The 17,945-nt window shown below is 36.2% G+C and overlaps 1 long non-coding RNA gene across 1 annotated transcript in view; it reads left to right on the forward strand.

Annotated features, from left to right (window-relative positions):
* LOC107457508 (uncharacterized) overlaps positions 1-12,783 on the forward strand; it is a 75,719-nt gene extending 62,936 nt beyond the window's left edge. Inside the window, exon 7 of the long non-coding RNA XR_015435970.1 lies at positions 6,472-12,783. This is a non-coding gene — a long non-coding RNA (uncharacterized LOC107457508). The remainder of the gene's footprint in view (positions 1-6,471) is intronic.
* The last annotated feature ends 5,162 nt before the right edge of the window (positions 12,784-17,945 follow it).

Genomic DNA, 17,945 nt, shown 5'->3' on the forward strand with positions numbered 1-17,945 from the left:
ACAGTTTCAGTTCTTTATTCCAGTTGCAGTATAAATACTTTAATGCTTTCTCAAAAATTCTTACTGACTTTTTCTTAACAATGCCAACTGTTTCTTTTGATTTGCTGGCTTTTCTCTCTAAACTACATATTTCAACTGAAATTGGACATCTGCAAATGAAAGGAAAAAAAATCAGCCTGAATAGCTTTTGGTCTAATGATTGGGCCCACAGGTATGCGAGTTTAGCTTTAATAGTTTGAGGGTAAAAACTAAATTAACTTAATCAATTAATGTACACAATATATTAAGTTACAAAATCGGACACAAAAACGTACTTTCTCTGAATAAACATACCTTTTTTTCCGACGTTTTCGGATTTCTCTGACAGGGTGTCGGTCTGCTTCCGTGCTGTGCAAGTGACCAGTTTTGTTATTTAGAGTACAGATTTTGCACATTTTTTCTCTCATATTGGTCTAATATCGAAAGATATTTTGGCCAGGCTTAGTTTTATTCTACTTTTCAGTTTCTTTGTAGTAAAAGGAAATTATATGCCTTATCAATTGTTGTCACCAGTTTACATGACAAAATATAAAACTTGAACAAAATTGGTCTAATACTCTCCGCGAAATAGAATTTCAAGTTTGACTTTCTTAAAATTCTGAAGAAGATGGCTATCTTTCATAGACATAATCTAAACCACTTTCTCAAGGGTTGGAACGGAACCTGTGGATAAAGGAAACGGCGACCTTTAGGGGTACAGCCGGAGATGATCTTCTTAAACTGGTTTGTGCCCATCTGTCACAACCACAGCTAAGATTGGCAAGAGCTAACACCTGGGAAACGAACTATAATAATCCGAACATTTGATTAAAAAATATTAGAAGAAAACTGCACGTACAAAATTACACGAAGATGCTCGTTTAGCATTTGCAAAGAAACTTCTTAAAAAAGGTATGAATTGGAAGATGTTCTCTTTTCTGATGAGAAGAAGTTTAATTATATAGACCAGACGGCTGTCAATATTTTTGATACGACTTACGAACTGAACCACACTTATTTTCCAAACGTCAATTTGGTGGTGGATCCGTTATGATTTAAGCTGCTTTTGCAACAGGCGGTACTACTCCAATTAGGTTTATACAAACTAAAATGAATTCAATTATGTATCAAAATATATTCAGAGATAATTAATTGCATTTTGCTCCCCTTATAACATACCGAGACTGAAACTACAGTAGGACATGCGGCAGTTTATATTTCATACTCAACTAACTCTTTGATGAAATCAAATTAAGCTAATTCCCTTGAGTGGCCAGCTCGTAGTCCAGATCTGAGTCTGGTAGAAGACTTTTGGGGCATATTAGTAAGAGACAGATGTGGTCGTTTGCAGATGTGGATGACAATTCAAGAGCAAGTCGGATTAGATTAATGAAACCAAGATGTCTTGGAAAAATATTGATATACCAGCATTTTGCAAACGCTAACTGGGTCCACGATTGCGAGATTTACAAATGTAATCGAATACAAAGGATCTATCATTGATTACTGATGTAATAGTTGTACCGATTTTATCCTTTTTACCAACTTACTTAGGGTTGAAAATCTTATGACACCTTAAGTAATGTGTAATGCATTTTGCTATTAATTTCATTCTGCTATTGTTCTTATTGTGTCATACTCTATGACTATATTATCACATAGAAAGAAAGGAATTTACGCTGGCGTAGAATAGGTTTATAAACAAACTTCCAAAATACACAGAACTGCCTCTTCGACTTAAAACTCATGAATTTATATACAGTGTAATCAGGAAACAGAAATGACGTAAGAATGATAAATGAGAAAGAGAATATTCTAGAAAATTCTAGAGAATTCTATAAATAATAACTAAAATCTTATTAGAAATCGGGAGAACTTGGAGGATCGAACTCAAGACTTCAGACTTGCCAGGCGACTGCCTTTAGTCGCTTGGCAATGCCGACACGTACCGTGTCAATATTATAAAATGAAATTATATAAGTCCTTTTGCCTCAGGTTATATCATTTTCTTCAGGGAATTTATACTTTTTTTCCATCACTTTAGTGCAGAGGTCACCAAAGTGGTCTATATAGACCGCCAGGGGTCTATTTAACATAAGCGGGGGTCGGTCTGAGCCAAGGGGTCGAATGGGGGTCGATCCGAACCGGAAGGGTCGATTGGTCGAAGGATTATCAGTATTTTTCAGATATGTGACAATTAGAAATAAAGGAAGAAGACTTGGAAATATATACAGGTAATCTTCAAAAATTGAGCGACGATTTTAAACTGCGTTTTGTTGATTTCGAAAACATTGACATTCCTGATTGGATTATTGTGCCATTTTCTGCTCAAATTTAAAACGTGGACATCAACCTTCAAGATAAGCTTGCTGAATTATTATGGGGATTTGAAGCAAAGACGCTTTTTAAAAATTTAACAATAAGCAAATTTTGGACAAATATAAGTATAATGCAAAAATATGTAAGACTTTACGAATTAGCTCAGCCATTTATGATAGCATTTCCAAGTTCCTATATGGTTGAAGCCGGTTTCAGTCACGTAAATTCAATCTTAACTAAGAACAGAAATAAATTAAATTTGGAGTTTCGAGGGGATTTAAGATTAAAATTGACCAATTTTGAACCCAATATAACGAACCTTGCAAAAAAAATAAAACACCAGGCACACCCATGTCATTGATTAAGAAGCAATAAATCCGTAGGTACTTCATTTATTATTTCTACTTACTTATAATTACTTATTATTTCATAAATATTAAGGTATTTATATTTCAACATTAATATATTTTTCATAAAACTATTGCTACACTATGCACTAATACTTTAATAAATGTTCAAAATCATAAAATAAGTGTACAAACACAGTATCTAATAGAGTTTAATTTTAATTAACAGAAAATTACTTTTATGGGGGTCGATGGAGATTTCGAAAAATTATGTAGGGGTTGATGATCAAAAAAGTTTGGCAACCCCTGCTTTAATGTGTCACTCAGAATTCTTCTGAGTGATATTTGTCTCGCGTATTGTCCTTCCTTGAGTTAAATGAGTCCCGCAGTAGGTCTGATCGTAAAAACACGGTTCCCACTAGAGCGCCGAAGTCAGGCATCACTGGCAGCGATCAGTAAGCGGGTAGGTGACCACTTTAATAAGCCTGCGTAGGGACCGAGGTTGTGCGGTATCGGTCCTTGTACCGAAAAGTGTTCGTCTTCACGCACAAGTCATCGAGTTAAAAAAACAGGGGAGCCTTCCCCTCTGCAGAGGATCAAAATTGCTCCGGATCATTCTCAAGGCTGTTTCCCAGACCCTCGCCAATAGCCCATTGTGCATCTCTAGTGTGACGTAAATAACTTACCTGCCTAGCATCAAAAATGTCGGTTTTCATTTTCGTCCGCCATTTCCGACCGAAAAATATTTTATGACATAAACATGTTTCAAGTAATATCTGAACTAGGAATCAAGGATTTGGATTATGCCTCCAAGCATTTGTCTATTGTAAGGAATCTTAATAAGAAAACAAAAGAAGAAAGTAAGGAATCTTAATAAGAAACAAAATAAGAAGAATATTAGCAATCCTAAATATACAGCTTCTCTAAACAGCGCATTATAATTTTTTTTAAAAAAGACTAATATTTTTGAAACAGATAGCGTAACCTCATTTATTCCTCTAAAAAGCTTCTGTTAACCTACCAGCTTTAAAAATTTTTCTATTACACGATTAAGAAAGAGGCACCATGTTCCAGAGGTTAAAGCACTAAGATCTCTTCCGGGAGAACCGGGGTTCGATCCCCGACGTCTTTAAGCCCACGAAGCCTGAAATCAATGTATACCAGCTCGTCTGCAAAGTAAAGGCGGTCGATACATAACGCTGATTGAATTACCGTCATAGTGGTAATGAAATAGGGGATCCATAAATTACATGATACCCCCCCACCCCAGCACAAATTAGGCTGTTACCGGAATGCTTGCTTTTAACCTGCTGATAAGTATTTTTTGCTCAAAACAGCTTGTATCAGGTTAAGCTAACTTTTGAACCGAATTAATGATTTTTGTTTAGAACTGTAAGTGTGAGTGAAGTTTATCTAAATTTCGTAAAACCATAAAAAAACATGGCTCATTCGATTTTGTAACCGGAGTTTAAATTTCTGGATAAATTAGCCTTCGTGGAAAACGTTTCGATAGAACTCACCATCATTTGCGTTAAATAGTGAGGAAAACCGCCCACCGTTAACTGATGACAAGAGGATTCAAACCCAAAAATAGTCTACTATTGAGGATATTACATCTGTGCCGGGAGCAGAAATTGCTGGGAATCAAATCTACTACAGCACTAGACTGGGTGGCGAGAACTCTATTCCCCGAGCCACTGCGACACTCATAATTTAATTGAATAAGCCAGCTGCCGAAGGTTGGAAACGTGCAAATAAAGTTTTGTCGAATAAGAATTCTTGAGAAGTTGATACACACAATTTGAAAATCTGCTTCAAAACGTAGGAAATCATTAGCTCACTATAACTAATCACTTAAACAAAATTTAAGGCAAAAGTCAGTTTAGCTAATTTTTAACCTAGATAACACCATCTTTAATTTTGTCACCAAGAGTTTTTCCATTATAGGAAATGGTTATCCCTCGTATTAGAAAAGAGGTTGTGAGCAAAATAAATTTAAAAGTTTTAATAAAAATTAATAGCTTAAATCTTTTCTCCTTCACATTGGCCTATTTTAGAAAATTTTTACCAACGATAAAAACCTGCCCAAAAAAATTACGGCCAAAATTATTTTTTCTTAAACTTTAGCAAATCTAAGCTAGTTTTAAATACAATCTCAAATATTAAAACTGATTCGTTAGTCTAGTTAAAAAATTCGTTAGATCACTCGATCATTTCCTTAGCCCAATTCAAAAAGAAAGTTATCATCAAAACCAAATTTGGCTCATTTTTAACCAAAAAACTAGAAGTTTGAATTTCCTTTCCATACATTAACACCCGTATTCACCACGCCGAGTTAAATTCAAGAGTAACTCAGGGATCGGAATATCCACGGTTCAGAGTTACTCTTGGATTAACCCTCGCTTTTTATTCTGCAACCGTTTTCAACAGAGGATTTCACAACTCGAGTTTAACTCTTGGAGGAAATATAACGAGGCCTTTGATTGGGCAAGGTAAAACCATGTGACTTTGTATATAATATAAACACGTGCATCGTGCATAAACAAATAAGCGTGAGTATCGCTAATTTAAGTGGAGAGGTTTCAAGAAACGATATCTTTCAAAAAAAGTTTATTTCATCTAACTTTTCTTAGGTCATTATTTCTGATAGTTGGGACATATCTTTCTCTTCTTTCAACAGTTTCAAGAAATTCAAGGTCTTCAAGCTCAAACGCAGTGATAGAATCCTCCATCTTTTTTGTTTACAAGCTCCTCGTCAATAGGTTACCCTCCGATAACACGACAAAAACGGAGGGTTACCCGGAGAGTCAGAACTGTTGATGAAATCTGCGAGTTTGGCGAAATTTCGGCTGGAAAATAACGTTTCGCACTAAACTCGTGATTTTACTCTTACTCATAGATTACCCGGAGGTAATCTGTGTTCATGAATACGGACGTAACCCATACCAAGAAATCATTCACCCATCAAAAAACTCGCTAAAAAATAATTGGTTAGCAGAAATTATAGTAAATTTTTACCTACAAACCAAAAACTTACAACAACGCACAAGCATTAATCCATATTACGACACCATTATCCCAATGCGCAACGATTAATTTTTTCTAAAGCCGTTTTAGTTTATATGATCTAGTAATCACAAATTTGAATTTTACCTCAAACTGTTGTCCCGCAGTGGACTGATCGTAAGAACACGGTTCCCAGTAGAACACCGAAGTCGAGTATCCTGGCTGCTTTCAATAATCCGGTGGTCGACCAATTTGATCAGCCTGCGTAGGGAACGAGGGTGAGCGGTATCGGTCCTCGTTAAACTGTTCTACCTTAAAATATTCGACTTCACGCTCAGTTCGTCGGCAACCAAAGCAGGGGAGCCATCCCCTGCTGCAGAGTATCAAAAATGCGATGGCATGTCCTCGGATCATCCTCAGGAATATTTCCCAGACCTTCGTCCATAGCTGTCCCATTCTGTAGCTATAGTACACCTAAAGAAAGTACCTACCTCCCTCAAAAAGCTTTCTTCTGAACCAAAAACTTTCACTACTTCAACCGCACCTAAAAAGTAATAGATTAAACAAGCTATGCATAATTTTTTACTGCAAATCCACAAGTTTTAAATACGCTTTCAAATGGTTTAGAAAATCTTCAGTGCAACAAAGCAAATAATCGTTGCTTATTTTCAAACATTGGAGTAGGTGGTTGGAAAGAAAGTCTTTTGAGAATAGTTTTGATTTAAATAACTGTAGTAATATAGGTTATTAAAATATATTAAAAATGTACCTTTTGTTACAGGATCTGTCACAAGAGGAGTCAAATCTGTGGAAGTGTTTGATAGGCTGACAACACAAATAAAAATTTAATAAGTGATCAGAAAAAACTATAGTATCTTATGCGAAATTAATGGTTTACTACACGCAATCACTCATTTTTATTTATGCAATCAGGAAATGACTTAAAGTCTGTTGATTTTTATTCATGTCCATTCCTGGTCTAGGAATGCTTAGATCAGGTCCAGGGCATCCTACAGCTCTACTAGTCTATCATCCACCTTACTCCACAGCAATCTGGTAGAGACACCCATACAATTATAGATATGAGCAGAAGAAGCAGGATAGGTTCAAGAGCAAGGTGAAAAAGTCTTTTCCCTGTTGACAAATTTCAAACATTTAATGTGGCCGCATTGTAACCTGACCAAAGCAGTTAAGGAAAGTGATCGTATTGGTTTTATGTTTGCTGAAATTTAGTTTGTGTGTCTCGGCCCAGGTTGTAAGTTCACTGAGAACGTGCATGACCAATCGATCAAATAGATATAAAATAAAGTGCTTCATTAAAGGAAGATTGTTCGCAAAAGCGATAAGAGTAACACTCTGAGAATTAAAATCACTTAAAGAAGTAAAATTGATTTATAAGAGCCGATGAAAAGCTGTGTTTACCAGGATCCACCAGAGTATCGGCACAAGTGACGAACCCTGCGGCACTCCCATATTAAAATTCTTATTGGTGATGTAATAATTTTTTCCATCGAAATAGATTGTCGCTCTGTCTTCCACTAAGTTAAAAATACAAGCAAATTGTGTGGATGCTCAATCTTATTCAGTTAATTTTTGAGAATCGCCCCGTTAGATCGCTGTTAAAGGCATTGTTAATATCCAGAGCCATCTCAATTGTGTGCTTATTTTCCTGTTCAGCCGCTGTAACAAAGTCAACTAAGCAATTGAGTGCCTCCTCCGTCTTTTCCCTGGTCTGAAGCCCCGAACTGCATATTCCATTAATTTATAGATTCGAGATTATAGACGAGTCTCTTAATCAGCACTTAATCCAGAATCTTGTCCCAGACCAAGAGAATGGAGATGAGCCTGTAGAATTTAGGCAATCTTCGATCTACCTTTAGTTTACCAATCAGGACGACGATGTTATTTAGTTTTCCATTTATTATTGGAAAACTCATTCAGACATTAATTGAAGAACTCCAGAAGCCAATGACGATTGATACAGAAGATATCTCCGAAAATTTCCATCTGGTGCCTTACCTGATTTTAGAGCTCTGGCCGTAGCATCTAGTTAATCAATTGTGAATGGAGGATCATTATTGTCAAGTTTCCTCACCTGTACATGTTCAATATCAACCTCCAGAAAATGATGTGACGTTATATTTTCAACAATCCCGCTAAATCTATTAGGAACTGAACCATCCTGCTTAGTTTGGACTCTGTCTCAAGCACTCTTCTTTGGCAATAGAGAAGATTAATCAATTTCAAACCATGTTTAAAGACATATTCCGAATCATACCTTTAGAGAATTTTTTTTACTGTCTTATACTGTATATGTTAGTAACGTGATGCAAAAAAAATGAGCTGCATCAATGTATAATTATTATTGGCATGAAAAAGCTTAATGTTAAATCACCATTCCTCTTTAGGTTATATTTATATATTTAATATGAATATGCTAAGCCATTGATGTAATTAAAATATTATCTCGTGTGTGTTTCATTTTTACAACCGAAGAACAGCATTTTAGCTGAATAGGGAGGTAATCTTTTTTAGACGTATTTAGTGAAGTTAGACTCTATTGTAAAATTCAATTCAGAAAAATTTTGTAAATCTAAAAAATATATTCGCTAAAAAGGCCAATACCAAGGATTTGTAATACCAAGGAGTAAGACATGCATTTTCAGTAATAAGCTGAAAACAATAGTTAAAATTTGCAATATCTATTAACTAAAGTCAAAGGTAAATGTAGAATAATGTGATATATATAAAGTTTTCGCATATTCAATTTGCTTTCAGCAAATAATTACAGCGTGCAAGGATAAACTGAGATCTATTTAGCCTGGTTACCTTATGTTAAAAAAAACTAGGTTAATTTTAAATCACCCTTTTTAGTAAAAATATTAGTACAAGACCACCGTTTTTGGTAAATAATAATTTAGACTGAGTAATCCGGTAAAAATAGAAAGGATTCGGTAATAATGAGATCTAGTACCAATAATAATTATGCTTCGAATACCGTTTCATACCTGATCATGGTGCGTAGCGCTTTTAAAGAGTGTTTTTTATTGGGTGAATTAAGTGCTTAATTTACCCTTCTCGAAAATTAGATTTTTTTTCCTTTACTGTGTCGATTTTCGCCACATAATTTGCAAAAGCGCAGTGTTCATATTTTTCTATTCAATGTTCACATTTCATACAACCATAATCCATTTCGGCGTACCGTCGGTCCTTAGCGTACGAAAGCGAAAATCATTTTACATGTCTGATGATATACTTGCGGGACAGCATGTGCATTTGCTGAGCGGAGTTCGGTGAGATTATTGCCCTTTCATGTGCAACTCTGTTGCATTTCGCAAGATATTCTCAATTTCAGGCTTCATTTTCCTCCCTCTGATATAGAACCGAAAACCTCTTGATCATTTTGTCATCTATTATAATCAGCTCAGTCAGAAACTAGTCATTTTTAACATGGACATGTAAAGTCTTTGAAAACTAGTTTATATATATGGAGCTAAAAAAGCATTCTTTTAGTGCCAAAAAAGTACTTATTTTTTGTTGAAAGATTCGCTACGCACCCTGATAATAGGTTCAATAACCATTGGAATTATTTGGGTCAGATTAATAGTGGAATATAGTACTGATCAAATAACGCTCGGTGCCAGAATTAACAAATGGTGACAGCGTGTATCTTCGAGTAACGATAGAATTAGGTTTCAGTCGCGATTAGGGCCAAAAACTATTCAAATAGCAAGTTCAGGAATAGTATGAATTCCAGTTTCAGAAAGTCTGGTTGAAAACTACTCAAGCTACAGCAGTGAATATAAACTGCTGTTTGTAGAAAATGCAACACCATGAAAGAATCATCAGAATCAAATGAAATTTAATGCAGAAACGACTTGAACTGATACAAATAAATGATGAAATTTTCAAAACAAAAGAAACAAATTAAGCGTCCGAAATCAGTATTTGGTGCAGCCACCACGCGCTGCAATAAGTGCTGCTATACGACGTGGCATGGAGTCAAACAGATGTTGAATATCTGCTTGAGGAAGAGAATTCCATATCGCTTGTATGCGCAACCAAAGTTCGTCTTTGGAAACTGCAGGACGCGGATCACGAGTGAGACGCCGACCAACCATATCCCACACGTGCTCAATAGGCGACATATCCGGCGAATAAGCAGGCCAAGGAAGAAGTTGCATGCGTTGTGCTGAACAGAAGTCTCTAACAGTCCGCGCAACATGTGGGCGTGCATTATCCTGCTGAAAGATAGCTCCAGGGATGCCTTGAAGGAAAGGAACGACTTCGGGCTGTAGCACTTCACGGACGTATCTGTTGCTATTGAGATTACCCTCAATTCGTATCAAATTGGATCGTCCATGATACGAAATCGCACCCCAGACCATAACTCCGTGTGTTCGACCACTATGTCGTTCAATAATACACTCAGGAAGGCAGCGTTGACCGGCATAACGTCTAACACGAACACGGCCATCATGGGTCCACAAATTGAAGCGTGATTCATCTGAAAAGACAACTTGGTGCCAATCAGCTCGCCAGTCTCTGTGCTCAAGAGCCCACTGCCGACGCAGCCGTCGATGATCCGCCGTGAGGGGAATCCTGTATAATGGCACCCTTGCACGCAATCCACGGCGCAGCAGACGACGACGAATTGACGAAGCCGACAATTGTACACCTGTAGCAGTAGACCAATGTGCTGCCAGCTGCCTGGAGGAAGCTGTGCGATCATTCACCGCCATGCGGAGCAGGTGTCGATCATCGCGCTCTGACGTCACCTTCTGTCGTCCAGTGCCTGTTTTTCGAGTTGTTCGGTGCTCGTCGGTCCACTGCTTCCAAACTCGCATCACTGTGGAACTGTTCCGCTGCATACGAGCTGCTATTGCGCGATAGGAAAATCCTCCTTCTCGAAGGCCGATTATCCTCCCTCGTTCAAACTCCGTAAGTTGCTTGAATTTCTTATTCTTCCGTCGTGGAGGCATACTCAGGTCTCACTAAACGTTTGCCACTAACAAATAATCATAGACTATTTTCAACGTCCCGCTACAGCACTTTATTTATACGCTTTCAGCATCAATTCAGAGGGCGCTGCGCGCGCCACGCACGCGCGATGGCTCTGAAACTTTATTAATTTGCATAATATCCTATAATTGACATTTGCTGCGAATTTCATTTGATTCTGATGATTCCTTCATGGTGTTGCATTTTCTACAAACAGCAGTTTATGTGATTACTACTAGTTAGTTAAAATATTCACTAAGGCGGGTAGAGTTACATAAATTATAGCAGATTGATGCATAATGATAGAAAGATTTAATTAAAAAAAGGTTAAAAAACTGTTTTTATTATTAGTTTATTAACCTACCAGCAAAAAGACAACTCCACTATTGGTCAAAACAGACTAATTTTTAGTGACTGATCTATTTATAACAGGCTCAAATACCGATAGAAAAATATAGGGTAAAAGTAGGTTTTAACTTATATTATCATTTCAATCAATACTCGAACTATAAAGAGAATTGTTTTCGTGTCCACTATATTCCTATCGTACCGAAATTCTGCTATAATTTCATCAATGCACTACTCTTCTCTTAGTGCTTGAACCTACTATAACTTAATTTTTTAAAACCTCTTTCAACAATTCGTTTAATCTATACTCGATACTTCGGTACCAAATTCCTCTATTATTTGACCAAATTTTGAACACTTTTTTTTAAAATCTCGAACCATTCTCTTCTATCGGTACTTTGATCTGTTGTAATTTGATCAGTTTTTAAACTAAACTCCTGTTTGTGAAAATTGCAACACCTTGAAGTAATCGTCATAATTAAATGAAATTTAATACACAGTTGAGTGGCAGTGGTACAAATAAATGATTAAACTTTCAAAGCAAACAAGCAATAACAAGAGATCGAAATCAGTATTTTGTGTAGCCACCACGCTCCGCAATAAGTGCTGCCACGCGACGTGGCATGGAGTCAAGCAAACTTTGAATGTGCGTCTGAGGAAGAGAATTCTAGACTGTATGCATACCCAAAGTTCGTCTGTAGAAGCAACAGGACAAGGATTACGAGCGAGACGCCGACCAACGAAATTCCACACATGTTCAATCAGCGACAATTCCGGGGAATACACCGGCCAAGGAAGAAGTTGTACCTGTCGCGATGCAAGGAAGGATTGAACAGTCCTAGCAATATGAGGGCGGGCATTATCCTGTTGAAATACAGCACCTGGCAAGACTTGAAGGAAATGAACAGCTTGGGACTGTTGAACTTCACTGATGTACCGGTTGTTGTTCAGATTACCCACAATTCGCAACAATTGAGATCGTCCATGATATGCTATAGCACCCCAGACCATAACTCCGGGTGTTCGTCCACTGTGGCGTTCGATAACGCACTCCGGAAGATGGCGTTCACCGGCATAGCGTCTGACACGAATGCGGCCATCATGGTACCACAAATTGAAGCGAGATTCGTCAGAAAACTCGACACGCTGCCAATCAGCACGCCAGTCCCCATACTGGTTGGCCCATTGCAGCCGCAGGCGGCGAAGGTTCAGCGTGAGGGGGATCCTGTATAAAGGAGTCCTTGCGCGCAGTCCACGCTGCAGCAGACGTCTACGAATTGATAAAGCTCACAATGAAACACCTGTAGCTATTGACCACCGTGCTGCCAGTTGTCTAGAAGGAGCCGTACGGTCCGTTACCGCAACGCCAAACAGGTGTCTATCATCGCGAGCTGACGTGACATTTCGGGGTCCACTCCCGGATTTCCGAGTTGTCCGACACTCGTCCATCCACTGCTTTCAAACACGCATCACTGTGCTGCTGTTACGCTGCACACGAGCTGCTACTGTATGATAAGATAATCCAGCTTCACGAAGGCCATTGATTCTCCCCCGTTTAAACTCCGTAAGTTGTTGAAATCTCGCTCTCTTTCGTCGAATAGGCATAAGTAATGACTAAGCTAACGTTTACCACTAGCAGATAACCACCGATAACCATACTCGCTTGGCTACAGCCGTCTATTTATTCGGATCCATCCGCCTTTCAGAGGGCGCTGAGTCAGCATGCGCATGCGCTACGGGTCTGAAATTCCAATCATTTGCATATCATGCTCTACTTTACATCTCCTGAAAATTTCAGCTCACTCGCGTAAGTCCTTCATGGTGTTGCAATTTTCACAAACATGAGTTTAGTTTCTGAACCAATGCTGAAACTCGCCATTTTTTGATCGGTACCTGAATCGACTATAATTTTCGAATCCACTCTCGTTTGATCAAAACTTGTAACAGCCAACTTTCTGTGGATCCTCGAACTTGCAATTATTTGATCAGCTATCGAAATCGTTCACTAATTCAGTACTCGAACTATCGGTATTCGAAACTGTCAAATCTGCTATCTTTGCATCGGTATGCGAAACTACTATAATTTCATCAATCACAACTTTTTGAACCTACTTTTTATTGTTACTCGAACTCCCTAGCATTTGACAGTTTTTGATCCTAGTTTGTTTAGCTCGTCGAGGTTTTGTACCTATTTATTTTTTTATCGCGACTAGACTGCTATTCGATTAGTTTTCATAACAGGTCTCTTTTTATACTAGTATATTTTAATCGGTATGCGACCTATTTATTGGAACAGTATCGAAAGCCACTCTATTTTGATCAACCCACTTTCTTTTGGAATGCGAAACTTTTATAATTTATCAGCATTTAAAAAATCAGGCTCGTTCGATTAATTTGATTTGCTCAGTAAAATTTTCGTCGGTACTCGAACCCGCTACCATTTAAGCCCACTGTTATTTGATCAGGACTCGAACCTCTGCTTTCCCTTCATACTTGAAACTGCTATAATTTTTGTCAATGTTCAAAACATCCCTCTTGTGCACTATACTCGAACTCACTGTCTTTTTCAAGGTACTTGAACCTACAATAACTTTCAAAACCAATCCTTTTTCACAAATACTTGATCTAACAAAAATTTTTATCGGAACTCGAATCGGCTATCATTAAAAAAATTTCGAACCCAACTTTATAGATTAATACCTAAACCCACTAGCATTTGAACAATTTCCGAACTCATTATTTCTTAATCGAACTCGCTAACTAAAGAACTGTTTTCGATCGCAATTTATTTCGATCAAAACTTGAACCCTCCTGCTGCACTCTAATCTGCCATAATTTGATGAGTTTTATAACCCGGCACAATTTGATTTTTTTTTAAAGTCTGATTTCATTGATAAAGAATGTTTTTAAAGGGAGCTATTGTTTTACTACGAAATAATAAAAGGAATATGCATTGAAATTACTATATTAATCCTTTCATTAAATAATTTATTAATTTAAATCGTTACTGATTTTTTTAAAACAAATAAATCAATAATTTTAACAAATGAAAAAAAAAGATACTGATTGGAAAAAAATTTAATTTAAACATAAAATATTTATCTTCCATAAAATTAATACATTCTTTAGGTCGCGATATTTTTTTAATCTGATTTTATTGATTATGAGGATATTTTACTAAGAAATATCGAAAGGGTTATGCATGTAAATCATTCTGTTTCAAAATTAGAGTAATTAGGAATAAAAATGTTATGAAACTTTTAAATTGTAATTCTCCATTAAATACACTTAAAATAACTTTCTATCTATAAACATATTTCAATAATACCCATTTAGTTTTTTGCAGTTTAAAAAGCAGAGCTTTTATATCTTATTAATTATGAAGTTAGCGAGTATCAAGACTTGCCAATCCATAGTGACCATTTTTTTTCAGTAGCTTTTTCTTATCTAAACTAATTTACTCTTTATCGGGTATCTAGTTGACAAATTGTCAGCAAGTTGAGTTTGAAAAATACAACTATGATTTTTCTCAACTCAGTGATTAGTATATAATAATTACTTCCTCCCTTTTAGAATAACATTCATTTTACAAATCTATTATACAAGAAATAATATCTATTTTAGTTATACTATTTTTAAACAATATCAAGTCTTATTAGAATCTTTTGTCAGATGACTTAGAAGGCAAATTTAAAAGAAAAAAAAGCAGATTTAAATCGAATACATATGATTTTGTGATTAAAAAATAATTCTTTAGCAAACCGTGGGCTACTGGTCAGCATTGTAGTTATTAACTTTTCAGTTGATGAACGGTAAAAATTCAAACATTTTCTGCGGATATTTTTTTTCAAAATAATATGCAGAAGTGTGATTTATGTAGATTGGTTCAAAATTCACTAAAATGTAACCACTTTAAAGTAAGGTTTTCGCAATTTAATTAAAACTTATACTTTTTAACCAAAACTTATACTTTTTAACCAACTTAAGGCGACAAGAGGACATCAGATGCTTTTTTTTTGTTTGTTTTTTTAACTTTTTATCCAAAATAGGAAAGAGGGTATCAAGTGGTTTTTTTGGTATTTTAACCAATATTGTCGTAAAAATCGCATTGCCCTAATTAAAATTTAGACTGATTTTCAAAACTTTGAAACACCTTACTCCCTTTGTCACCTTATAATTAAAAAAAAAATTCATTGTTTACGTATATTTTGTATTTCAAAATTATGTTCCCTAATATTTCCAGAACTTTTTAAATGGATCGAAAAGCCATTGCAAACAATTATGAAATTCTTTCATACAAAGATAATTTCATGTAAAATTTATTTTACATAAAATTTCCATTTACAAAGTAAACAAATTTTTAAAACATTTCATACAATTTTATTTTAAATAAGAAAATACAAAATTTGAAGGAAATCGTTCGATCAGAGTACTTTTAAGTTTTTCAATTTTAAAAAATTGTATATACAGCTAAAATTTGATTTCTCAAGAACTATTCGAGCATTTTCGCTCAAATTTTGTCATTTAAAATAGCATATTTTAAACTGATTAAAAAGTATGTATACCTTACAATTTAAAAATTTTTCGACTTGTATAATTTAAAGGAAATTAAACTTTTAATTAAAATAAAATTTTACAAATTTGTACTATTCCTTTTGGACGATTCGCATTCCCTTCCCAATAGAAACGCGTGGAAATTCATTGGATCATTGATGAATTTCCATTAGACTAAAGCCCCTGAGTCAGACAGGCCGACTTATCATTTATTTTTCGAGCAAAGGGCTAACCTAAGCACATAACATAACTAATACTAACATAACGTTAACTTGCGAAATTGTTTGCTCCAATATTGCTTGATAGGTCAGCTCTGATAGTATAGGAGCCTTACATTAGACAGGTAAGTGCAGTGACGTCAGCTTATACATCTCTATAAAATAGTGAATTTGATAAGTAGGTCTGGACTTCAAAGTTTAAAAGATGCAGAAATTTACATCAAAATTTGAGTAAATTTTATCTGTATCAACTTCAAGTCTTCTTTAAGAAAAAACTTCAACCAATTCTTGAGTTGAGGGAACAGATAACTTGTCATAAGACTATTCGCCTTGAAATTATTACTCAGTGTCACCATCGTGATTCCCCTCCCTCGAGAAAACGATTTCAAAAGAGTTTTTAACAACGCTTCCGCTATTGTAGCATCATCTGCGTAGAGAGGGCCTACTCGAGCAGCACCCATACAACTCAACTTAACCGAGTCGAAGCCTAGAACTTATTTCCAGCAGGTGTCAGCGATCATAGCCCATTAGGTTGTAGTCGTATGTGTTCACCATGTCCAAGTGATCGTCTTGATAGGGTCTTAGGGCGACACCTGGTGGAAGATCTTCTGAGAGCGAATTGTAATTAATGTACCAGGATGTTTCATTCCTGAATAGGGTGCAGTCGTTTCTAGGGGCTCCTACCATGATGTCACAATAGACTTGAGTTATATTCTTGATTGCATTTCCGCAAATGATTCTATCCTGATTGACTTCAACACCCAGTTGAAGAACCTGAAATCAGAGTTATATAATTTATATTACATTAGAACACTATACTCTTTGTATATAAAGCATGCGCCTCAAAGTTACGTGATTTCCTCAATCTCGACACCTTTCCTCTCTCTTCGCTTATCATGTTTTCGACAAATCTCTTTTTTCTTCCAAACGGCAGTACGTGGGCACAGCTAGCCTGGTTTTTAGGGCACTGGGCCCTTGTCCAAAAGGTCGTGGGTTCTATCCCCATAGGCCGAAGACTCCCCGTGTAGTAAATGGTGACTGGAGCTCGTTAAGTTCGTCGGGTCACAAAATCCTCCAGGTTCCCATAACAAATCGTACCTCTGGGGGTCCTGATACAGGAATTTTCTTGTCTTCTGGATTGGGTTCAAAATTACAAGGCTACGTAGTTGAACATTAGTAGCCGTAAACCCGAAAATTGGGTCGGCTGTTCAACGAAGGTTATAAAAATGGCAGTGTGTAAGAAATTTTTAATTTATAACCATCGTTGAACAGATCTAGGGTTTACGACTACCAATGTTCAACTACGTAGCCTTGCAATTTTGAACCCAATCCAGAAGACTTCCGGATCAAGTATTGGGGGAAATTTTACATCGATAAGGAATTTTTGATGAAACTAACCCTCATTTGCCTTACATAGAGAGGAGGAACACGAAAACCTTCCATGGTTAGCCTGACGGCAAGGGGACTCTAACCCATGATCCGTCTACCACTGAGGATATTTTACGTCAGCACTGTGGTTGGTGCGAGTCGGGTATGGATTTCGTATCCAGCGATTCGAACCCAGAAAAGTGGTTGAATGATGCTGGGATTCGAGCATTTATGTTAATTTTATAAACCCTAATTGCCTGCATTTCATATTTTTGTTTTCAGCTCACTTAACTTTTGCTCTGACTCTTTCTTTTTAGAGGATGTAATACCACGAAAGAAAATTTTCAGCGCAAATTATCTTTCTCCTTCATTACTAATTTGGAAAAAGCTAGAGTAAGCCATGAAGTTTCAAATACTGAAAAGAAAGTTTTAAAATATGCAAATGAAAATAAATTATGAGGTGATAACTTAGGATTACGCAATGGAGAAGTTATATTTTGAAGTATTTTAAGCAATTGAAATTTCATGACTTACTTTAGGCTTGCCTGAACTTACTTTTTCTTTCTTTTAAACTAATAATGAAGGAGAAAGAGAATTTGAGAACGAAAATTTTCTAGTTCATTAAAAAATGAAAAACGAGCTTTTAAAAACCATCAAAAGAATTTAAAGTGAAAAATAACTCTCTTAATTTTTGATGGCATGTCTTACATGAATGAAATATTTACATTTACACTTTATAAGAAATGAGGTAATAAAAATAAATAGG

This window comes from Parasteatoda tepidariorum, chromosome 8 (genome assembly GCF_982258835.1).
Source record: "Parasteatoda tepidariorum strain Cologne lab strain chromosome 8, Ptep-v5.0, whole genome shotgun sequence".
In the NCBI taxonomy this organism is placed as follows: Eukaryota; Metazoa; Arthropoda; class Arachnida; order Araneae; family Theridiidae; genus Parasteatoda; species Parasteatoda tepidariorum.